Raw genomic sequence first — 25,698 nt, 5'->3', positions numbered from 1 at the left:
GGCTGCGTGACATGTGGCCATTTTCCGGGCAATTCAAAATTCAAAGAAAATATGTAGCTCAGTTTTCCAGTATCGGACTGCGGATATGCAAATGAATAGATACAGATATTTGGATATAGATATGTATACATACACTATATATATATATATATATATATATATATATATATATAGATCAATATTCAAGAACAAAAGCAATGGTGAACTCAGCCAAGTCAACTGAACTGTTTTTTTGATGAGGTGTGTGTCTGCCAAATGAACTTTATTCAGTTTAAAATAAAGAAATAACATTGCAAAAGATTCCTGCTGTTTTGTATGAGAAATGGTTGTACAGTTCCATTACAAAGCACACAAAGGAAAGGTTCCCTCCGTGTCTGTCAAATCTCTTTTACTCTTCTCAGATCCAATGAGAACAACCCGGTTTCTCCAAACTATCCAAAAACTGAAGTTCCTCAATCCTAAAACCATTCTTGTGAATCTTTTATCCACTTCTCCAAAAGCTTCATGTCCTTCCTAAAGTATGGTGCCCGGAAAAGGGCACTGTACTCCAGTTGAGGCCAAACTATTTGGGCGGGACTCTCCCAACGGGCGGCTAAGTGCCGACGCCAGAGTAAAAACGAGACTGTTTTACTCAGGCGTCGGTGCCCGTTCCGGGACCCCATTCTGTGGCGCACAGGAGGCTAGGACGGTTCTCCAGCTGCCTATCCCGTCCTGAACCCAGCGCCGCAGGGTCCGTGCATGCGCAGTTGGGACGCCGCCAACAAGCGCATGCACAGTGGCATTCTTCCCCGCGGCAGCCCCAACGCCAAATGGCACAGGGCTACAGAACCCGGCGCAGAGGAAAGGAGGCTGGGGGGCAGAGAGGCCGGCCCATGGATCGATGAGCCTCGATCGCGGGCCAGGGAGGCCGGACCCCCCCCCCCCCCCGCCCAGGCTGCCCGGGACCCTTCAACGCCGAGGTCCCGATGGCCCACAGGATGTTAGAACGCCACCGGCGGGACTCGGCTTTTTGTTGACGGCCGCTTGGCCCATCCGGCACAGAGAATCGGCGCGCCGGCCCTCGGCGCATACCCCGACCGGCGCCGCGCCGACCATGCCACCGCCGATGGCGGCAATTCTCCGCACTGCGGAGAACTGCATCCCGGCGTCGGGGGGTCGGAGAATTCCGCCCAAATTTTTGTTTTGTACAGTTTTAACGTAATTTCCTTGTTTTGGTACCTTCTACCTGTATTTATAATTCCCAGGATCCTGTATATATATATTTTTTTAAAATATTTTATTGTGGCATTTATCTTTTCACACAACAAACATAATCAAAAGTCAAAACAAACCAACAGAGCTGCTATTAAAAAACTCAACAAAATACCCCACCATTTCGCCCCCCACTTCACAATCCCCCGCCTCCCCATTTAAACCCCTCCTCACTGCTGACATCTTAATTTTTCTCGAAGAAGTCGATAAACGGCTGCCACCTCCGGACAAACCCCTCCACAGAACCCTTCAAGGTGAACTTTATATTTTCTAACCTGAGAAACTCTGCCAGGTCGCTTACCCACACCCCTGGTTTTGGCGGCCCCGAGTTCCTCCAGTCCAACAATATCCGTCTCCGGGCTACCAGGGAGGCAAAGGCCAAGACATCTGCCTCTCTCGCCCCTTGGACTTCCAGGTCTTCTGACATTCCGAAGATCGCTTCTTCTGGACTCAGGACCACCTTCATCTTCAGGACCTCCGACATAACATTGGCAAACCCCAGCCAGAATCCCCCAAGCTTCGGACATGCCCAAAACATGTGGACATGATTCGCAGGCTCACCTGCACAGCGCCCACACCTATCCTCCACCACTTCAAAAAATCTACTCATCCTGGCCCCAGTCATATACGCCCTGTGGACCAATTTAAACTGGATCAGGCTAAGCCTAGCGCACGACAAGGATTCACCTTCCTCAGGGCCTCCTCACACTGCCCAGCCTCCAACTCCCTACCCAGCTCTTCCTCCCACTTGTGCTTCACTCCCCCTATCGTGTTTCCTCCCAATCCATCAGCTCCTTGTACATTTCCGACACTTTACACTTCCCTACCCCTGTTCTTCGCACCACCTTGTCCTGTAGCCCCTGGGCAGCAGGTGAGGAAAGGAAGGTACCTGCCTCTGAACAAAGTCCCTCACCTGTAAATACCGGAACCCATTCCCGACGGCAGCTCAAATTCTTCCTCAAACTCCGCCAAGCTGCCATCAATGAACAGGTCCCCAAACCGCTCAATCCCTGCCCGATGCAACCCCAAAACCCCACACAGCCACCCCCCCGGAACAAACCGATTATTTCCACAAATCAGTGTCCAAACCGAGGTCCCCTCCAGCTCCTGATGCTGCCGGCACTGTCCCCACACTGTAAGGACCGCCCTCCACCACAGGGCCTGTGGGGTGCCTGGCTGGCGGGAATGGCAGAGGCGCAGTCAACAATGCCCCCAAACTCGTATCCTTGCAAGAGGCTGCCTCCATCCGCTGCCACACCGACCCCTCCCCTACTATTCACTACCGAACCATAGCTATGTTCGCTGCCCAGTAATAATGCATGAAGTTTGGGAGAGCCAACCCCGCCCCCGCCTTTGACACAGCTCCAGCAACACCTTCTTCCCCCGCGGGGCTTTATCCGCCCAAATAAATCCTGAAATCATCGCATTCACCCTCTTAAAAAAAGCCTTAGAAATAAAAATCAGGAGATTCTGGAACACAAACAAGAACCTGGCAAGGACCGTTATTTTCATCGATTGTACCAGTCCAACCAATGACAGCGGGAGCACATCCCACCTCCTAAAGTCCCCCTTTCATCTGTTCCACCAACTGAGCAAAATTCAGCTTGTGCAGCTGCTCCCACCCCTGTGCCATCTGAATGCCCAAGTACTGAAAATCCCCCCCCCCCCCCCCCCCCCCGCCCCCCACACCATCACTCTAAACGGCATCTCCCCAAGCCTCTTCTCCTGCTGCCTCGCCTGGATCGAAAGACCTCGCTCTTCCTCATATTCAATTTAGACCCCGAGAACCAGCCGAATTCCTCCAAAATCCTCATAATCCCCCCAATATCTTCAAACGTGTCCGAAATATACAGCAGCAAATCATTCGCATATTGCGAGACCCTATGCTCCACCCCCCATATTATCCCCTGCCAATCCCTTGACGCTCTCAGCGCCATTGCCAATGGCTCTATAGCCAAGGCAAAGAGCAATGGGGAGAGTGAACATCCCTGCTTCGACCCCCGGAGCAGCCTGAAATATTCCGAGCTCACCCGGTTTGCTGTATACTTTATTAACCATTTTCGTAGCCTGCCCTGCTACCTTCAATGATTTGTGCATATGTATTTGTCCCTCTTCTCCAGTTTCTCTTTTGGATTTGCACACTTTATTTAATTTTGGCTCTTTGTGTCCTTTCTTCCAAAATTAATCAATTCTCACTTATCTACATTAAATTTCATCTGCCACAGGCCCATCCATTCCACCAGCCCTGCCTCACAGCGCCTGGGACCCTGGTTCAATACTGGCCTTGGGTGACTCTCTGTGTGGAGGTAACACGTTCTCCCTGTGTCTGTGTGGGTTTCCTCCGGGTGCTCCGGTTTCCTCCCACAAGTCCAAAGATGTGTGATTAGGCGGATTGGCCATGATAAATTACCCATTAGTGTCCAGGGATGTGTGGGTTAGGCTAAGGGGTTATTGGAAGTAGACTAGGGTGGTGTACTCTTTCAGAGGGTCAGTGCAGACTCGATGGGCTGAATAGCCTCCTTCTGCTCTGTAAGTATTCTATGATTCAAGTTTATTGCTATCATAAGACCATAAACCATAAGACATAGCAGAATTAGGCCACTCGGCCCATCGGGTCTGCTCCACCATTCAAGCATGGCTGATATTTTCTCAACCCCATTCTTCTGCCTTCTCCCCATAAACCTTGATTCCCTTATTAATCAAGAACCTATCTATCTCTGTCTTAAAGACACTCAGTGAATTGTCCTCCACAGCCTTCTGCGGTAAAGGGTTCCACAGATTCACCACCCTCTGACTGAAGAACTTTCTCCTCATCTCTGTTTTAAAGGATCGTCCCTTTAGTCTAAAATGTGTCCTCTGGTTCTAGTTTTTCCTACAAGTGGAAACATCCTCTCCACGTCCTCTCTATCCAGGCCTCGCAGTAGCTTGTAAGTTTCAATAAGAACCCCTCTCATTCTTCTAAACACCAATGAGTACAGATCCAGAGTCCTCAAACGTTCCTCATACGACAAGTTCTTCATTCCAGGGATCATTCTTGTGAACCTCCTCTGGACCCTCTCCAAGGCCAGCACATCCTTCCTTAGATGTGGGACCCAAAACTGCGCTCAATACTCCAAATGGGGTCTGACTAGAGCCTTATACAGCCTCAGAAGTACATCTCTGCTCTATCCTCTTGGCAGTTCATGATATTTCCAATTTTTGTTCCAGCCACAAATCTTGAGATTGTACCCTGCCCACCAAAGTCTAAGGACAGAATTTTCCCGTTTTGAGGCTTTCCCGCCGTGTCGTTAGCAATTTAGAGAAATGAAAACCAAGGGGTGGTTCCCACAACATTAGTCTATCGATGCATGCTGAATTAGTTTTTTTACAGATTGGGATGCCATTTTTAAAGATGGAACACCTCCCGCCTCTGCAACCCCTCCCCACGCAACAACTCTGGTTACTGCCCGAACATATCCCCCCCCCCCCCCCCCTCCCCCCTCTGAGCAATGCACTCACCTGAGATCTTCCAGTGGGTCTGCCCACCAGATGCACACCATGGGAGACCAATCATAACTGACGGTGGCATGACCTCACACCAACTTGAATGGATAACGTATAGGGGCGGGGGTAATTATCAGCCGTAAGATTTGACCGTTCGATTTAAATTTATTCTAATGGCATCCCGACATTGAATGTCAGGAATCCTGTTACGCTACCGGTTTGATGGAGAACCCTACTGTATACCTTCCTCCAATTCAAAAAACAACCATTCACCACTACTGTCTCTTTCCTGTCGATCAGCCAATTTTGTACCCATGTTATTACTGTCCCTTTTATTCCATGAGCATTCATTTTGTTCACAATCCTATTGTCAGGCACTTGATGCCTTTTGCAAATCCTCTTACACCATGTCAACTGGACTACTTTTATCGACCTTCTAATTTTACAAAGAAATAGACAAGTTACAAAAAAGGGTTTTGGATTGGAAGAGAGTGGATTTTAGTAAAATAAGGCGTGGACGGCATGGTAGTACGGTGGTTACCACTGTTGCTTCATAGCTCCAGGGTCCCAGGTTCGATTACCGACTTGGGCCACTGTCTGTGCGTAGTCTGCAAGTTTTCCCCGTGTCTGCTTGGGTTTCCTCCGGGTGCTCCGGTTTCCTCCCACAGTCCAAAGCCATGCCGGTTAGGTGGATTGGCCATGCTAAATTGCCCTTAGTGTCGAAAAAAAGGTTAGGTGGGGTTCCTGCATTATGGGGATAGGGTGAAAGTGTGGCCTTAAGTAGGATGCTCTTTCCAAGGGCCGGTGCAGACTCGATGGGCCGAATGCCCTCCTTCTGCACTGTAAATTCTACCTTGGCCAAGGTAGACTGTAAAAAGTTACTTGTGGGGAAATCTACAGAAGTGCAGTGGGGGGCATTCAAAAAGGAAATGGAGAGGGTACAGGCTCAACATGTTCCCTCTAGGGTAATAGTAAGGAGTAACAAGCCCAGAGAACCACGGATGGCCAGAGATATTCAGGAAACGACGGGAAGAAAAAGAGAGGCTTTAGCAAGTACAAGGGGAGCAAATCAATGGAGGCATTAGTGGAGTACAGAAAGTGCAGGATGGAGCTTAAGAAATCAATTAAGAGAGCAAAGGGGGGGATATGAGAAAGCTCTGGCCGGTGAAAGTAGAGAAAAGTCCAAGATATTCTATAAGTATATCACTGGGAAGAGGATAACCAGGGAAAGAGTAGGGCCTATTAGGGACAAAGGAGGAAATCTGTGGATGGTGCCAGAGGACATTGGTAGGGTGTTGAATGAATACTTCACATTTGTCTTAACTCAAGAGAATGAGGAGGTAGATCTCAGGAAGAGAGACTGTGAGGTTCTTGAGAAATTTGTCATAGGGAGTGACAAGATATTGGTTGTGTTGTCAGGCTTAAAAGTGGACAAATCCCCAGGTCCGGATGAATTGAGTCCCAGGATGCTGTAGGAGGTGAGGGAGGAGATCATGACCCAATTTTTGAATTCCTCTCTGGCCACGGGGAATTACCAAAGGACTGGAGAACAACTAATGTGGTCCCACTATTTCAGAAAGGTTGTAGAGATAAGCCACGGAACTACAGACCAGTGAGTCTCATGTCAGTCGTAGGAAACTAGTGGAGAAAATTCTGAAGGAGAGAATCTATCTCCACTTTGTGAGGCAAGGTTTGATCAGGAATAGTCAACATGGCTTTGTCAGAGGGAGGTCATGCCTAACAAATTTGACTGAATGTTTTGAGCATGTGACCAGGTGTGCAGATGAGAGTAGTGCAGTTGATGTAGATTACATGGATTTCAACAAAGCCTTTGACAGGGCCCCACATGGGAAACTTATAAAGAAGGTAAATGCACATGGGATAAGGGGGATTCAAAATTGGCTCAGCTGTAGGAGAGAGATGGTGATGACAGATGGCTGCTTTAGTGACTGGAAGTCATTGTCCAGTGGCATACCACAGGGATCCGTACTATTATTTGCCATTTATGTAAACAACATAGATGTGAGGGGTAGGATCAGTAAGTTTGCAGATGACACAAAGATTGGATGGGTGGATAACAGTGAGGTTGAGTGTCTTGGGTCACAGGAAGATATGGATAGATGGTCAAATGGGCAAAAAAGAGACAGATGGAATTTAACCATGAAAAGTCTGAGGTGATACACTTTGGAAGGAGTAATTTTACAAGGAAGTATTCCATGAATGGCCTGACACTGGGAAGTTCTGAGGAACAATGGGACCGTGGCGTGTTTGTCCATAGATATCTGGATGCAGAAGGGCAGGTAAATAAGGGGTGAAAAAGGCATAAGAGACACTTGCCTTTATTAATCAAGTCATAGATTACAAAAGCAAGGAGATCATGTTAGAGTTGTACAGAACTCTTGTGAGGCCACACCTGGAGTACGGTGTGCAATTCTAGTCGCCAAATTATAGAAACGATGTAATTGCACTGGAGGGAGTGCAGACGTGCTTCATCTGGATGTTGCCTGGGATGGAACATTGAGGTCATGAAGAGAGGTTGGATAGGCTTGGGTTGTTTTCACTGGAGCAGAGAAGACTGAGGGGCGATGTGATCGAGGTTTACAAGATTATGAGGGGCATGGACAGGGTGGATAGGGAGCAGCTGTTCCCCTTAGTTGAAGGGTCAGTCACGTGGCAACACAAGTTCAAGGTAACAGGCAGGATGTTATGGGGGGATACTCGCATTTGCAATTAGTCTTGAAATTGGAGTAAAATGACTTATCTAAATCATACTCTCATGGTTAAAAAAGACACAAAATAAAATCAGCTTAGAAATGCACTAAATGGTACAAGCTGCCAGAAAGACATCAAAGACGATCAGGTCAACACATTAATTGTTCATAATTACTTGATTATTAAGTTGCCCAAAGATAAGATAATCAGTATGACAATAATCTAACAAATTAATTCTTGTTGATATTTAATTACCTTATTTCAATTAATTGGAGTCGTTCTGTCCAGTCTTTACTTCAAGCTTTAGAAAGAAATCAGCTATTTGCCTGTTTTCAGTTCTTTTTCAGGGTTTGAAGGATATGAATGGGACAGAAACCTGGTGGCTATAGTCCTGGACTAGCATCCCAGGGGGCACGAGTTCAAATTCCATCATGAAAATTAATTCTTCAAATTTGACAAAATTGAAGGCTGAATCATAAGAAGTATAAGATTCAATTGGCTCACAGGGAAGGGAACTATCACTGTACATGATCTGGTTTGCATACAACAGTTCACAGTTTCACAGTACACTGTCAACTATTTCTGTCCTCAATGAAGCAGGTATAATTAATAAATACTGACATGCCTGTATCCTAAAACACAACATGGAAATATAGGTGATGTATTGTTTCACATTGAAGAGCACCGGAATGTTTTGTTCCTGCTCAATGTTCATGTGTGTTTATTTGAGGAAAAAGCCATTAGATAATGATCAGGAGAAGGAATTCTGGCTGCTGCTCCTCCCTAGCATAACATATTGAAACCATCTCCACCATAACTCCTGCCGAAACTGAGTAACTGAGCATGGGTTTCTACTCATCTGACTGCCTTATTATTGTACTGGGCAAAGTCTTCTAATGCTGTCCTAATACACCGATCATCCTTTTTGTTCCTTGTTTTCAGAAAGCCACATCCAGTCTCTCTGCAGAGCCGCTCACAGCTGTCGAGGGACAATGGCATTCCCTGCGTGCTGTCGATGTGGAGGCAGAAAGGAATTCTCAACCCTGTCAAATCAAAGGACAGCTATTCAACACGACTTTTGACCTAGTTAAAAAGCACCCAATCACAGCCAGCCTGAAATACATTATGCACCATTTCAATGCTTTGTTAATAATTTCCTTCAGATTAGAGCAGCTGTGAGGTTTGAGTCAATTTAAAATGAAATTAATTACTACAGAAATTGAACCCATTAGAATTTGTTCAGTTCCAAATGGCTGCATTTGTGAATTCTTACAAAGAAACATTTACAGAAACCTGTAGCCCTCAGCATTCAAAACAAGCATTTCAAAATTAGGAACCGCAATTTTCAAAATTCTTGCTCCTCGATCTGACTCGGTTAACATGTGTCTATGTTCTATGCCCAGTATGTCTTGTCTTTTTGCCCTTCTTTCAATTTTTAATATCTCGATTCAACTTTTCAGTGGGTTTTCATTTATAAAATGTAAGTTGCGAATATGGAAAACGACAGCTTCACTTTCAGGCTTGCAGTTATCCACACGTTATTTTCTTTAATTTACTTACTCTATGAAAAGGTTATAAAAACATCATGATATTATTGGCTGGTGTTCTGGAGAGGAACAGCACGAGACGGACTGAGAGAGGCAGGGTTACAAACCAGACCAAATGATACCTTCGCTTGCAGCTGAAGGAATCTTGTGATCAACTGGAAGAACCCACAAGATTTTAACAAACTAGATCAATTAGTAGCTCTGTTAATTCTGAGTCAAAAATCAGTAAAACTTGTTAGAACTGATCAGTTAAAGAAATTACGAGATGAAAGATTAAGAGCCTTGATTGCAAATAACACACACTTTTAATCTATTAATTTAGGCCTGTGTGCCAAACACCCAGTCAGTTAATTGAATTTACACAGGGAAAAGTTACTTTACATAGAAAAATACACATTTTAGCAGGAAGTGACCCCTCAGCAACTGAATTTACACAATCCCATTTTCCTGCTTTCTCCCCAAACTAACACAACTTTTGACCAAATTAAAAATTATAAGCACTCTGAATGTTCACTCAATAAATTTAGGAGTGGTAGGACCTTGCAATCACACACTCCCCTCTGCCAGCTCCTGAGGCAATTACTGAGAGCTTACTGGGATAAAAGTTCTTTAAAACAAATTTGCTTGATTGTTATCTTGTGTTCCTTGTAAAGTCATCAAAAAATACACATTGATATAAATTGGAAATATTGAAGTACAACTATGATTAATGCAGTCTTCCAGATTAATGCACTTTACCCATGTCATTTGTGCTATCATATTCCTCCTCCCAGTAGCCCTCCTGCCTTGCTATAACTGAAGCAAGAAACAACAAACACCATCAATTACTCAAAGCAGGGTTCCTCAACGAGGGTCTGTGAGAAGATTTAAAGAGGGTCGCCAATGTGTCAGAAAAATAATACTTTTTCAAATCCTAACAAAATATAACAGCATCCATTCTCAAAGCAGGAAAACCTCATGGTATGCAATACAATACATTAAGGTCACTGGAAAGTAAGCAGGGGTTGAGGGTTATCAGCACAATTTTTGAAAAGGGTGAGTTCTTACAAAGCAGTACATGGAGGTGAATGGTGTAGACAGGCTGTGGCTTGTGTTGTTAATCCTAGCATCAGTAAAGCAACATTTAGGTAGGTGTCAGTTGTCCTCTTGGGGAATCTGGATAGAGTACAGGTGATGTTGACGGTTAGCAGGACAGGTTGCTGCACCCTGGCCTTCCCACCCCAGATCCCCACTGATCCCAACTCCGCCACAGGTTTTGCCCGCCCCTGTTCAAACACTGGCTGTGCTGCATTCTCTGTTTAGTCACCTTCTGGTGATTGTTCCACTAAACCGTGAGGCAGGTCATTTGGGCAACTCATCTTGCAGCACTTCCCCAGAACTAGAAATTAATGGGGGGGGGGAGCAAACTCACAATATGATTCAACAAAATGTCCCCTTTATCGAGAGGTAAAAAGCAAATGACTGCAGCTGTATCTATACTGATCAGCCAACATTTACAGGAAGTAATTCCACACACAAAATCAAATTCTGAATAAAAGTTCAGGTCATGTACAAACATTTATTTGAAGTTCTCATGAAAAGAATCCTTAACCCAGTGCAACTCAGTCTGGACCTGTGTTCTTATCATAAATAACCTAACAGATTTCATTAACGAGCCACCAGCATGTGTGCATCCAGGACCCTCCAAACATGCATGCAAAAGCTTAAAACCAATGAGTGTTTCTTTATGTCTGCTATTTTGAGTTATATGTACAAAATACTCACCCGCATCTACTTTCAGTCTGAAATGTGGCTGGTGGTTTTTCAAGGTAAATTGAATGCATATGAAAGACAGCAAACCCTGAGCACACACATGAAAATTAAGTGGGAATTTGGTCTTGGGTGGAACTGAAGCTGGGGGGGCCAAAGATGTCAAGAGAAATACATTTGTCTTTTCCAAGTCCATTCTGAGAACATAGGAACACTAGAAATAAGAGCTGGCAGAGGCTATTTCTTCGAGACTGACCTTTGACTTCAACTCCACCTAACTGCACTACCAGAAGGACGTGGAGGCTTTTGAGAGAGTACAGAAAAGATTTATCAGGATGTTGCCTGGTATGGAGGGTATTAGCTATGTGGCGAGATTGAATAAACTGGGATTGTTCTCCCTAGAAAGACAGAGGCTGAGAGGCGACCTGATAGATGTTTATAAAATTAGTAGGGGTATAGATAGGCTGAACAATTGGAGGCTTTTTCCCAGGGCGGAAATGACAATTACAAGGGGGCACAAGTTCAACGTGAGGAGAGAAAGGTTCAGTGGAGATGTGTGGGGGAAGTTTTTTACACAGAGGATGGTGGTAGCCTGGAACGCACTGCCAAGTGAGGTGGTTGAGGCAGATATGTTAGCGGCCTTTAAAACTTACCTGGATAGACACATGAACAGACGGGGTATAGAAGGATACAGGAGGTTGGTCTAGATAGGACACGTGATCGGCGCAGACTTGGAGGGCCGAAGGGCCTGTTCCTGTGCTGTATTGTTCTTTGTTCTTTATCCCCAGGGGGCAGCACGGTAGCATTGTGGATAGCATAATTGCTTCACAGCTCCAGGGTCGCAGGTTCGATTCCGGCTTGGGTCACTGTCTGTGCGGAGTCTGCACATCCTCCCCGTGTGTGCGTGGGTTTCCTCCGGGTGCTCCGGTTTCCTCCCACAGTCCAAAGATGTGCAGGTTAGGTGGATTGGCCATGATAAATTGCCCTTAGTGTCCAAAATTGCCCTTAGTGTTGGGTGGGGTTACTGGGTTATGGGGATAGGGTGGAGGTGTTGACTTTGGGTAGGGTGCTCTTTCCAAAGAGCCGGTGCAGACTCGATGGGCTGAATGGCCTCCTTCTGCACTGTAAATTCTATGATAATCATTTGCTTAGATTCCCTTATTCACCAAGAATCTATTGATCTCTGACTTGACCATGCTCAATGACTGAGCATCCACAATCCTCTGGGGTGGAGAATTACAAAAAACGCAACTCTTCGTAGGCTTTCATGGTTCATTGTGGGATATAGGGAAGTGGGGCGGGATTCACCCCTACCCGACGGGGCGGGGGGGTCCTGGCGGGACGGAGTGGCGTGAACCACTCCGGCGTCGGGCCGCCCCAAAGATGCGGAATCCTCCGCAGTTTCAGGGGCTAGGCCCGCCCCGGAGTGGTTTGCGCCCCGCCAGGCGGCGGGAAAGGGGCTTGGCACCACCCCAACTGGCGCCAAAGGCCCTCCGCCAGCCGGCGCGAGTTGACACATGCGCGGGAGCGCCAGCGCGTGCTGGCGTCATCCCCGTGCATGCGCAGATGGCTTTGCTTCCACACCGGGAATGGTGGACCAGTACAGCCTCCGGTGCGGAAGAATAGAGTGCCCTCACGGCACAGGCCCGCCCACTGATCGGTGGGCCCCGATCACGGGCCAGGCCACCGTGGGGGCACCTCCCGGGGCCAAATCCCCTCGCGCGCCCCCGAGAACCCCGGAGGCCAGGTCCCGCCAGTAAGTGACCTACTCCAATTTACGCCGGCGGGACCGGCAAAAGACGGGCAGGACTTCGGCCCATCACGGGCCGGAGAATTCGGGCAGCCCCGGGGCCCATTGAATCGCGCCGGACTCCGCCATTCTCCGAGGCAGGCAGCGCGACTGACACCGGGCCGATTTTTGGGGGCCCGGAGAATTTGGAATACAGCGGGGGCGGGATTCACGCCGACCCCCGGCGATTCTCTGACCTGGCCGGGGGGGGCGGAGAATCCCGCCCGTGGATTCTATTCTTAAAACTGTAATAATGTGGTTCTCTTTACCCACTTTTTGAAAAAACACTGCAACTTCTTTTAATCACAAAATGGCAAAAGGAAATAAATATTACAATGCAGGTAATGAGTAGAAATTGAGAGCTCATCATGCCTCTTTTATAGGTGTGAGAATGAATGTTTTTTTTAAATATTTTTGGGAAATATTGTGTCAGTCTGTAAAGCAGGGTGTGTCTATGTGTGTGTATGTGTGTGTAAAAAAGAGTTAATTAAGCCGAGTATAGATTATATGGAAGCATTAAGCAATGAGATGAGTAAAGGTGCTAAATGAGCATTTGTAATGAAGTGGTTTTATAAATGATGTTCAGATATTTGCATTAGGAGATAGAGAGAGTCCTTGTTTTTCAGTTGTTACATTTCAAAGGGTAGTAAAATGATTTTATAGCTTTCATAAGTAAAGGTTTCATAAGTGAACAAGGGAAAGTTGTTAAATCACATTTGATCCCAAAACTGGGGGTGATAAGAGAGACATGAAAGATTTCATATTTTGGAAAAGTTAGCTTCAAAGAAGTGCTGAGAACAGCAGAATTAAAAATGAAGCGCAAAAGGATATGCGAGGAGAAATATTGAACAGATTCATAATTGGCTGTGTGAGGAAGAACTTCTGGAAACAGCTCTGGGCTGGGTGAAGTGATGTTTGAATCAGGCATCCAGTCAAATCGGAAAAGTGTTGGTCTGAAGTTTCTTGAATTGCCACAGCAGAGTAGAAGAAGTTTGACGTTGTGTTGCATTTCTTTAATAAAGCAACAGCAGTTTTGCCTTTGGTAATATTACTGGATTTCTATTGGTAAACATCTATAAGGGAGTGTTTCTTGGAAGATGGTTACTTGTGGGTCTGACCAAGTGGGAATATTTTGTGAGACTATTTTTAACTGTGCAACTGTATTCTTGTGTGCTTATTTTTTCTTTTCTTCTTGTTAATAAATTTTTTACTATTTCTTTATAAAATCCCAGAAGTGTTACTGGACTTCTTGTTGCTGAGATCAGTATGTGTTCTTCTCATTTTCAGAATACACAGAAAAAGGGTATGGCCCATAAGTTTCCCACTGGGAGTTGTTTGCTCAGCAATTAACATCTGCTGTGGTCATAACTGGTGTGATTTCAGGAACCAATGTCCCAGACAATATTGGATTAGGTCTCTACTGTCCCTGGGAGAATTCAACTGTCAGCAGAGCACCGTGCCCAAAATGCATGTTTTTTGAATGGTTGTAGAACTGCAACTGATGTCAGGAGCTCACAAAACAATTCTGCTGAAGTAAATGCATCTACTATCTGAGCAACAAATTCATTGAAGAGCCTCAGTAAATTTCTCAGTATCCTTTCCCTGGCGATTTTGATTGCTTTAAGTTCCTCCCTCCCTTTCACCTCCTGATTCACAGTTATTTCAGAGATGTTAAGTGTATTCTCTACAGATGCAAAATATCTGTCCAATTCGTCTGCCATTTCCTTACCTTCCATTGTTAATTCACTTGACTAGAGGACCAACACTCACTTTACTCACTCTTTTCCTTTTTAAATACCTGTAGAAACTAGGAAACTACAGGCAGTTAGTTTAACATCTTTCAATGGGAAAATGTTGAAATGTTCTGTCTTGGCATCCTGGGGGGATGGAGCTGCTCACAGGCCTTAGCGGCCCTTCATGGTTGTGAGCCACTAAGGTTAAAGGGATCGGGTGGCTGGTTTGCAGGCAGCGCTTCACATGGCCTCCTTGCTGGGCTTGTGGTGGTATCACCGCTGAGAGATTACCCTTCCAGAGTGGCAGCTGGAAAGTGGTTGGGAGCAGATGAATTCACCGGGTCATAACAGGGAAATCTAGCCTCCAAGAATAATAACATCTCCATAACACAGAGGTGACACAGATATGGGGCGAAATTCTCCCCAAACGGCGCGATGTCCGCCGACTGGCGCCCAAAACGGCGCCAATCAGAAGGGCATCGCGGAGCCCCAAAGGTGCGGAATGCTCCGCATCTTTGGGGGCCGAGCCCCAACATTGAGGGGCTAGGCCGACGCCGGAGGGATTTCCGCCCCACCAGCTGGCGGAAACGGCCTTTGTTGCCCCGCCAGCTGGCGTGGAAATGACATTTTGGGGCGGCGCATGCGCGGGAGCGTCAGCGGCCGCTGAAAGTTTCCCGCGCATGCGCAGTGGAGGGAGTCTCTTCCGCCTCCGCCATGGTGGAGACCGTGGCGGAGGCGGAAGGAAAAGAGTGCCCCCACGGCACAGGCCCGCCCGCTGATCGGTGGGCCCCGATCGCGGGCCAGGCCACCTTGGGGGCACCCCCCCGGGGTCAGATCGCCCCGCGCCCCCCCCCAGGACCCCGGAGCCCGCCCGCGCCGCCTTGTCCCGCCGTCCAAAAGGTGGTTTAATCCACGCCGGAGAATCCAGCGGGGGGGCCCGCCAACCGGCGCGGCCTGATTCCCGCCCCCGCCGAATATCCGGTCCCCGCCGGAGACTTCAGCAACCGGCGGGGGCAGGATTCACGGCAGCCCCCGGCGATTCTCCAACCCAGCGGAAGGTCGGAGAATGACGCCCATGGTCCCCAATGCGAGGTGTTATGGTGAAGTCATCATCCATTCGGGTGGAGGATACATAAATCTCCCCGTCTGAATGAATTAATAAGATGCGACTGAAGTATTTTAATATGTTTGCTGTGCTCTCTTACCAGGAAGACGATCTTATGAAGTGAATTAGCAGTGCTCCTATTCCGCCAGTTTGTTATCTCCAACTACTGATCATGGATTCACATGGGTTATTGCTCTTGTTGATATTACTGTTCAAATTGTTAGCACACTGAACTTTTTCTATCTTTAAAAAATTTCAATTTTGTGCTTTCACACAATGAAGTAAAAATGTCCCACATCTCATTCATTCATTTAAATGGGGAAATTTGTGTGTCTCTGCCTCTGTGTATTACGTGGTTAGTGGAAGATATATTAAGCGATTTTAACATTAGGCATCAAAGTTTCCTCCCAATATTTGCTTCAGTTTTGCTGAACAGAATCAATGATAATATTAAATATTTATGTATGGAATGTCTAAATTATACTTTCAACATCCAGCAATGATACACGTTTCACCAGCAATTCTGCATCATTGCACTAAATAGAAATCTGTCTTTCCCCATTATGAGTAAGCAGTGGCTGAAAAAAAATCTAATTTGAGTAACAAACAAAATCTAAATTCCAATGGAAGTGACAGGCCGTTCGACAGGCTTTTTAAAGCAGAGAACGTTAAAACTGCTTCAAACTGAATCAATCCTCAGAGTGCAGATTCACTGCTCAGGCATTACTAATTAATTAAGGTCATCCACAGCTACCCTGGCCTATTAATGATCCAGCCTTGCCTGATTTGTACTGTTGTGTTCTATAGATGTGAGTCAGAAAATATATTTGCAAATCATTTATTTCAGTATAACATTACTGCTTTCTAATTGTGGACCTGAATACACATACTGGAAGAGAATTATGTTGGCAGATTTGTTGGCAAATTTCAGAGAAGTATAAAAGTATTGGGGTAGAGATGGTAGGGGATTTCAACTTTCCCAATATTAACTGGGGTAGTCACAGTGTTAAAGGTTTAAAGGGAGTGGAATTCTTAAACTGCATCTGGGAGAACATTTTCAGTAGGTACATAGAAGGTCCTACAAGAGAGGGTGGTGTGAAATGAATATAAGAAATTGTCATATTTTATACCTTATATTTTTTTGCAGTAACGTTTTTAAAATTTGGGTTAAGATACATACAGTGACTTTGACTGCTAGAACGGTGACCAATATGCCATAAAAACTAGGTAATCATTGATTTGCAGGACGTGTTCTGCTAACAGATCTTATTTACAGATAACTAGCTCATGGAATATTGTTTAGATTTGAAGGACACCTGGGGTATAGATTGTGGGGAGGCAGTGGCATAGTGGTACTGTCACTGGACTAGTAATCCAGCGACCCAGGGTAATGCTCTGGAGACATGGATTCGAATCCCGCCAGGGCAGATGGTGGAATTTGAATTCCATAAAAATCTGGAATTAAAAGTCTGATAATGACCATGAAACCATTGTCGATTGTTATAAAAACCTTGGTTCACTAATGCCCATTAGGGAAGGAAATCTGTCTTCCTTACCTGGTCTGGCCTATATGTGACTCCAGATCCACAGCAACGTGGTTGACTCTTAAATGCCCTCAGGGATGGGCAACAAATTCTGGCCCGGCCAACGATGCCCACATTCCATGAATGAACAAAGAAAAAAAAGATTGTTTATGAAGGGTATTGTGTTTGCTCCTAGCTACACAGGTCAAGGGACATCTTGTAAGGAGAGACGAAAGAATGTCTTATGCTTTGGGTATGGATGATGTAGTTAATGGGAGAATCCATGTCTGTCTGGAGAGTCAGTGGGTCCTAGAATTCTAATCTGAACAGAGGTGTTTCAGTTTGGTCCTGAAAGGTTCTTCTCCAAACATTCTACACAAAGAAAAGCAATAAATTTCTGGTTGTTACCTTTATTCAAGAGTTGTAATTACTATATTTTGTTTGCTTAATTGGAATATAGTGGCAGGTTTAGAAAGTAAGTTAAGATTTCTTATTTTATTAAGAACTGTTGTAACTGTTAACGTAAAGGTATTTCTTTGTCACTAAGGTGGTTAATTCTATGTTTAAATTAAAGTTTGTTTTACCATAAAAGATACCTATTGCTCAGTGTTATCACTCTTGTGGTACATTTCCTTACAGTTTTATAAATTGAAAATTCTCATTCGGGACCCTAACAAAACTGGGGGCTCGTCCGGGATCCGCCAGGTCCTGGACTTAATTTTAGGTAACAAAGCCGGGCAAGTAGTTGAAATATCTTTGGGAGAGCATTTTGCAGACAGCAATCATAACTCCATGAGATGTAAGACTGCTGTGGAAAACAACAAGGATGGTTCTAAACTGGGGTAAGGCCAATTTTAATAAGGTCTGGAGTGATTTGGCCACAGTGGACTGGGAGCAGACACGTTCAGGTAAATCTGTGACAGAAGAGTGGGACGCATTCAAGAAGGAAACAGGGAGAGTACAAGGGCAACATGTTCAAATAGAGTAAAGAGGTGGGGCAACAAATCCAGTGAACCCTGGATATCGAGGGATATACAACATTGGATAAGGAGAAAAAGGGAGGCTTATGGCAGCTATCAAGGGCTCAAAACAACAGAAGCCCGACAGGGGTATAGAATGTACAAGAGGGAACTTTAAAAGGGAATTAGGAGAACAAAAAGAGGACATGAAAGGATACTGGCAGGTAAAATAAAGGAAAATCTTAAATTGTTTTACAAGTGCATGAAGGGTAAAAGAATAACTAGGGAAAGAATAGGGCCCATTTAGGACCACAGAGGTAATTTGTGTGTGGAGCCAGAGGATGTAGGTAAGGTTCTAAATGAATACTTTGTGTCGGTGTTCATTAGTGAGAGGGATGATGTGGGTATAGAAATCAGGGAGAAGGACAATGATGAATTAAAGGGATTAAGATAGACAGGGAGGAGGTTCTGAGTGGTCTGGCAGGCTTAAAAGTAGACAAATATCCAGAGGCAGATGAAATGTATCCCAGGTAGTGGAGTGAGGCAAAGGAAGAAATAGCAGGGGTGCTGGCAATAATTTTCAACTCCTCTCTGGCCTCAGGAGAGGTGGCGGAGGACTGGAGGATAGCCAATGTGGTACCATTATTCAAGAAGGGAGGAAGGGATAAACAGGAAACTACAAGCCAGTCAGTCCAAACTCAGTGGTGGGGAAACTATTGGAAGCAATTCTGAGAGACAGAATTAATCTGCATTTGGAGAGACAGGGATTAATCAAGAACAGTCAGAATGGTTTTGTTAAGGGGAGTGTGGTGATATGCATCACTGTAAATACACAAGGGGTTAATGTAAATACACTACGACTAAGTAAACACTAGAGGGAGCACCAGAGATGTCATGACATGCAGACATACAGCTAATGAACGCATAGAATAGGACACGACCAATGGGCAGTCAAGACACCCAGAGGTGACACTACCACAAGGGGGCATTACACCACCCATATATAAGGACAGGGCACACATCCTCTGTCTCTTTCCATAGGCGACACTTAGAGAGTAGGACAGGGGCAGATCAGCAGCATCACACCCACCACATGGCTTACAGCAGACTGGTTAGTTATACTGAGTTACTATAGCAAGATTAGCAGGAGAGTCAAACTCATAGAGAACTGTGTTAATGGTTCAATAAATCACATTGAACTGACGTCAAAGTCTGGAGTATCTTTTGGTCAAAGCTGCATCAAGTTGCAGCCTGTGTTATCCCAGAGTACATAACACATCATGGTACCAGAAGTGCCTGTTGAATCTATATAGTTCAACTCAGCAAGATCCGTGACTACCAGCAACAGCACCCAGGCAAGATGATCTAGATTCCGGTTCCTCAGCAGCTCAGGTACCACAGAAATCTCAGTGCCAAATGGCATGCATTCAAGCAGTGATTTGAGATTTACATGGTAGCATCCGACCTAGATGCTGAGAAGATAGATCTTCTACTCACCACTGCGGGTGAAAGTGCAAGAGAAATCTTCAACTCCTTCAAGTACTCCAAAGGGCAGGACAAGAGAAACTGCCAGATAGTCCTGGACAAGTTTGAAAACTACTGTGAGATGAACACAACAGGAATCGGTAAAACTGGCGCCTATACTCACCACGAGGCAAAGGTAGGCTTGCAACAGAAGCAAACAGCAATTTTGACTGGCAGCCATCTTGCGCAAGGGGCCGCACATGCGCAGTTCCCGAGAAGACGCGAACCGACGAAACAGTGTTTTGCGCATGCACGAGAAGACGCGCATGCGCAGTTGCGAAAAGAGCGCACAGTGAAGGAAAAGCGATCTGCGCATGCGCAATCCATTCCTACATTCTACGTCACAAGCGTAATGATGTCAGAGGCCCCGGACCATGCCCACTTAAAGGGAAAATGTCCGAAAATAGCGGAAAAATTTTTTTAAGCCAGAAAACACAATTCTTTCACCTGGAACAACAGCACAATGCCTGAACTTCGCCCAGTAGCTGAAAGTAACCTCCGCAGAACCCTGCAACAAGCAGTTAGCGCCGTCCTAAGAGATGATTTAGTCCTTGAAGACTATGATTCAGACTATGATTTCATCATTGGACGTGGCGACCTCAGCACCAAATCCGAACCGCAACGCGATGTGTTTTACATTGAAGCATCCGACACAGTCATGGACGAGTTCTTCGGATTTGAGGATCCTCAGCCCAGTATAGACGACATCCCGACCCATGAGTACAGGAATTTGCTGCGGTCTGACGCCAAGAGACAGAGAGCGGTACAAGCCCACAGCGAGCGGCCTGACGCCAAGAGAGTGGTCCATGCACCACAAAGAGTCCCCGACTCCACACAGAGAGTGGTCCACGCACCACGAAGAGTTCCCGACTCTGCACTGAAAGCGATGACAGACTCCACAGCGAGACATCTGCACGACTTCGTTGAGAGCGCACAGATCAACTCCACAGCGAGACCACTGCATGACTCCACAGCGAGCTCGCAAGACTCCAGAACGCAGTCCTTGCATGAACAAGAGCATGAAGGTCTAGCAACCTTATCTGAGCAACCAGCAGCAGACGGTGCAAGTCTGCCACGCTCAAGTGCACAGAAAGACGACTATAACAGTCTACCACGCTCACGTGAACAACAAAAAGACTATGACAGTCTACCCACATTATTTGAGCCACCAGAAGAAGACTCTGACAGTCTACCCAGTTCGCCTAACCGACAAGAAGACACTGAAGGTCTACCCACTGTATGTGCGACAACTGACAAAGGCTTCCCAATTCGCGCATGCGCCGAAGGGTCTGCGTAATCTCGCGCATGCGCGGAACTGCCGCCGTGGTTCCGCACATGCGCAGACTGGCCTGCATATTTTGGCACATGCGCGGGGGTTCTATTCTCCGCGCCAGCCATGGTGGAGCCCTACAGGGGCCGGCGTGGAAGGAAGAAGTGCCCCCATAGAACAAGCCCGTATCCCCCCGCATCCCCCCCGAGGACCGCCCCCGCCGACTTACCTGCCAGGTCCCGCCGGCGTGAATCACTCAACTCACGTACCGGCGGGACCTGGCAGGTAAGTCGGCGGGCCAAAAACGGACGGCCACTCGGCCCATCGGGACCCGGAGGGCCGCTGCCAATGGCTCCCGAGCGGCATGGTGTGAACCCCACCCAAGCCCGAAAACCAGCGCCGGAGAATACGGCAGCCGGCGTCGGGGCGGGATTCACACCATGCCGCTCGGGGGCCATTGGCAGCGGCCCTCTGGGTCCCGATACCTCCTATGTCCCATCGTGCCTCCGATGTCAAGCTCTGGCATTTCCATACGCAATGATCCACTAGAACAAATAAACACCAAGGTGTAAAGTGGGAAGTGGAAAAAAAGCTTTGAAAAATCTAATCCTTCGATCACTTTCCCCTGTGCTCGAAGAAAAGGTTGGACAAGCTAAAAAAAAGTGCCAATCATCGAGGCCATTTGAAGTCTCTAAAAAAAACAACCTACAAATACTTAAAACTACTTACAGGTGTCAATAAACATTGTGAAATTAACCACATAGCTCAGAGAAACTGAACTTTCAATCAAACAAGGTTTCCTCTGGAGTACAGATGTTCTTGTACTTGAATAGATGTCTGAGTATTCATTAGCTGGCCCAAACATTTTTTAAAGGATAGAAAAAATTGATCAAAGGATTACATCTTTCAAAGCTATTGTTTGCAAATATACTTCACGCTATGGTTTTCATTGGTTCCAGAAATTGTACAGTGGGTCAATGGGCAGGGAGGTGCAAGAGCTTGACTACGGGGCATGAGGGGCCATAGTGGCAGATAGAAGGGCAGAATGTGGCATAGGAATCATGAGGGGCTTGAAGGGGTCGGTGGGGGTTGTAGTTTGGCATAGGGGGCATGAGAGATACCTTTTGAACTTACCCAATTAAAGATCCCCTCATGTAGACTCGGGTTCAGGATTTCTCTGAGGGGCTGTGAGCCACAACTCTTTAAAAACCTGTCTTGGCTCCATGAAAGTTGCGAGAGTACGAAAAACCAATCTCCACAATGGAGCCGGCCAGGTCAGGAATGCCAGATGTGGGCTGCTGACAGGAACCAGCAGCACCCTTTAAAGGCACTCCAAAAATTAGACAGCCCAGGAATGGCTTTGGGAGTCCCAAAATCGGAACCTGCCCGCCATTTCTCAAGGGCTCCTAAATCAACCTGACTCGGTGAAAATAACTTTGATCATGTCCTCCATCTGACATCGGGAGAGGTTACTGCACCTGGTGTTAAACTAGTAAAGCATAAAATTCAATAGCAGAGTATGAGAGAGCAGGGCAGGCTGTGCTGATAAGAAGATGCATAATTCATTAATATATTGCTTCCAAGAAGTATTGCAGCTACAAATCTCCCAGGCATATAACGGAAAAATGATACGTAACTGTCCCTTGATGTTTATAGGATGCCTGCACCATGTACAGTGTACATTCAATTTAGTCATTAAAAACTGAGACAAAAGGTGAAATTCTCTTTTGATTGCTGAAGCATCATCAATTGTTACTGTTTGAAAATGTTTACGTCACACGCACCTTTCCTTTTGGCTTCTGAACTGAACATGAAAGAGTTGCTTATGCTCTTTCTACTTACAATTAAAAGATAGGTGCACACAAATAGAGTAGCAAATAAACACTGGAGTTACATCTAGTAAAGACCATGGGCAAGATTTGCTGTCCTCGTTGCGTCTGACTTGGTGGCGGGACGAGGCCATTCAATCTCGCGAGAGGCTTCTTGCGAGATATGTGATACTCAAAACGCCTCGCAAGATTTAATGGAGTCTCACGAAACAAGGCGATCTGGATCGCGCCCTCACTGGGCATGATCCAGATTAGCATATTCAAATGAGCCAAATATGCTTTCGCGGGATTCCCCTGGGGCTTGGGACCTAATGGCTGCGACGAGGAGTCCTCGCCAAGGCGCGGTTTATTACTGGCTCGCACAAATGTGGACCACTCATAATGGCACCGTGGAGGGGGTCTCCCAGGTCAATGGAGACCTCCGGGTGGTCGGGGACATGGCAGGTTGGTACCCAGGCACTACCAGCCCGGCACTCTGGCAGTGCCACTTGGGCATCCTGGCAGTGCCACCCTGGGATCGGGCCTGGGGGCCTTACCAGGTGGAGGGGATGAGGGGCGTCCCCAGGGGCCTCCCCGATATTTGGGGGGGGGGGGGGGGAGGAGGATGGAAAACAGTGGGAGTAGGTGCTGAAAGGGGGCGACGGGAAGATCAGGGAAGCCCGACAAAATGGCGAGCTGCCTTTCCTGCTGGGCTTGCCAGGCAGAAATGACCCAAGTGCGGCCTTGGCGGAGAGAAACTCCCCAAGGCCAAAACCAAAATCGGCAAATTGCCATTGAACAGCGGGATGATTCTCAGCACTGCAGCTGTCGAGAAACGCCCCGCTAACCGTGCCCAAAGCCAGGCATAGATTTTGTTTCTGGTCAAATCATGCCCAATGTCACACAAATAGATTCATAGCAGGACACAACAATCTGAGTCAGCGATACAGCAATAATCAGTATTCAATCAGCTGTGTTTACAGTGACCTCTTTAATCTACCTCATATTATTATGAGGTCTACAAAATTATGAGGGGCATAGACAGAGTGGATAGTCAGAGGCTTTTCCCCAGGGTAGAGGGGTCAATTATTAGAGGGCATAGGTTTAAGGTGCGAGGGGCAAGATTTAGAGATGTACGAGGCAAGTTTCTACACAGAGGGTAGTGGGTGCCTGGAACTCGCTGCCGGAGGAGGTGGTGGAAGCAGGGACGATAGTGACATTTAAGGGGCATCTTGACAAATACATGAATAGGATGGGAATAGAGGGATATGGACCCAGGAAGTGTAGAAGATTGTAGTTTAGTCGGGCAGCATGGTCTGCACGGGCTTGGAGGGCCGAAGGGCCTGTTCCTGTGCTGTACTTTTCTTTGTTCTTTGTTCTTGTGGAACATTAATGAGATTTCTTCACATATGGAAAGAAGGCCAAAGCTGAAACGTAGCTCAGTGTTTCCTCCAATTAGTGGCAGCATGGTGGCGCAGTGGGTTAGCCCTGTTGCCTCACGGCGCCGAGGTCCCAGGTTCGATCCCGGCTCTGGGTCACTGTCCGTGTGGAGTTTGCACATTCTCCCCGTGTTTGCGTGGGTTTCGCCCCCACAACCCAAAGATGTGCTGGGTAGGTGGATTGGCCACGCTAAATTGCCCCTTAATTGGAAAAAATTAATTGGGTACTCTAAAAAAAATTTTAATTAAAAAAAAAGTGTTTCCTCCAATTCAATTGCTCCTTCCCTTTGGAGAGATGAGATTTTAAAGACAGTGGCAGTGGAAGAATTCTTGATGTAATATACTGTGAACAAACAAAACACTTTGTGTGATATGGAATGTAGGCGTCACTGACTGGGGCAACATTTATCGCCCATTTCAGAAGGCATTTGAGAGTCAACTGCATTACTGTGCATCTGCGGTCACATGTAGGCCAGGCCAGGTAAGGACGGCAGACTTTCTTCCCTCAGGGACATTAGTGAACCAGTTGGGTTTTTATGACAATCGATTCATGATCATCATTAGACATTCAATTCCAGATTTTTATTGAATTCAAATTTCACCATCTGCCATAGTGGAATTCGAACCCGGGTCCGCAGAGGATTACCCTGGTTCTCTGCATTACTAGTCCAGTGACACTTTAGCCACTGCCTCCCATAGATGTTATTATGTGGTTTGTAAAAATATATTCGCATTTCTGTGGAACCTTTCACAGTCCATAGCTTTATAGTTAATGAAGTACTTTTGGCTTATACTCACAGTTGACAAGTTGGAAGAATAGCAGCCAATTTGTACACAGAAACCCCCAATAAACAATGGGAATGTAATTATGGCAAGATAATCTGTTTTAGTAATGTTGATTGAGGGATAAATATTGACCTAAAGGCACCAGGGATAACTCTCGTGCAACATAGCGCCCTGGAATCTATTACATCTACCTGAAAAGGCAGATGGCACCATGATTTGATGTCTCATTTGAAACACGGCACCTCTGACAGTGCAGCACTCCCTTCGTACTGCATTGGTGCGGACTTTTATGCTCAGATCATGGAGTGGGACTTGAACTTAGAATGTGACTCAGAGGCAAAGGACTATCAACTGAATCATTGCTCATGCCATAGCATTCAAATTAATTGTCCCCTTTTTTGTACACACTAATGTTATTTACACATGGGAAAACAGAAATCCTCTGCATCAAAGCCAAGCTTAAACAAATGAAAGCTCACAATATGTTAAATGATCTCTTCAACAACAGCACAAAGTGCTGCATTGTTCATTTACTTTGAATTAAAAATAACACTTCTGTGATTCTTCTTGGTCTTCAAGTCCTACAGCGAGGCATGCAACTTGAACTTTAGTTCAGCCTCATCAAATACTAAATCAGAATACTAAATGTGAATTCTTCAAATACAGAAAAATTAAAGAGTTGGAATGAATGTCAAAGTTTCACAGTATTCAGTGAGTCAAGAAATTGCATTAAAATATTGTAAAAGCCGAGTACAAGAGAGCCCAACATCAAATTATGTTCTGATGAAAGGTCATCAATTTGAAATGTTAACTCTTTCAGGCGGCGCGGTGGCACAGTGGTTAGCACTGCTACCTAACGGTGCTGAGGACCTGGGCTCGATCCCGGAACCTGGACTCTGTCTGTGTGGAGTTTGCACATTCTCCCAGTGTCTGTGTGGGTCTCACCCCCACAACCCAAAGGTGTGCAGGGTAGGTGGGTTGGCCAGGCTAAATTGCCCCTTAATTTGGAAAAATAATTGG

The 25,698-nt window shown here is 46.2% G+C and overlaps 1 protein-coding gene across 4 annotated transcripts in view; it reads right to left on the bottom strand.

Moving 5' to 3' along the window:
- LOC140411434 (tyrosine-protein kinase Fyn-like) overlaps positions 1-25,698 on the bottom strand; it is a 461,382-nt gene that overhangs the window by 279,559 nt on the left and 156,125 nt on the right. Inside the window, exon 1 of one of the 4 annotated variants that reach the window (XM_072500552.1) lies at positions 16,926-16,944. The exons of 2 other annotated variants lie outside the window; for them this stretch is intronic. The gene's annotated coding sequence lies outside the window, so the exon portion shown is untranslated. Of the gene's footprint in view, positions 1-7,701; positions 8,415-16,925; positions 16,945-25,698 lie in introns of those variants that run through there. One more of the 4 variants, XM_072500561.1, reaches the window with a different exon arrangement.

The sequence above is a fragment of the Scyliorhinus torazame genome, chromosome 1, assembly GCF_047496885.1.
Source record: "Scyliorhinus torazame isolate Kashiwa2021f chromosome 1, sScyTor2.1, whole genome shotgun sequence".
Taxonomy (NCBI): Eukaryota; Metazoa; Chordata; class Chondrichthyes; order Carcharhiniformes; family Scyliorhinidae; genus Scyliorhinus; species Scyliorhinus torazame.
Note: the sequence above shows the minus strand (reverse complement) of the source record. Positions and strands in the feature narration are given on the sequence as shown.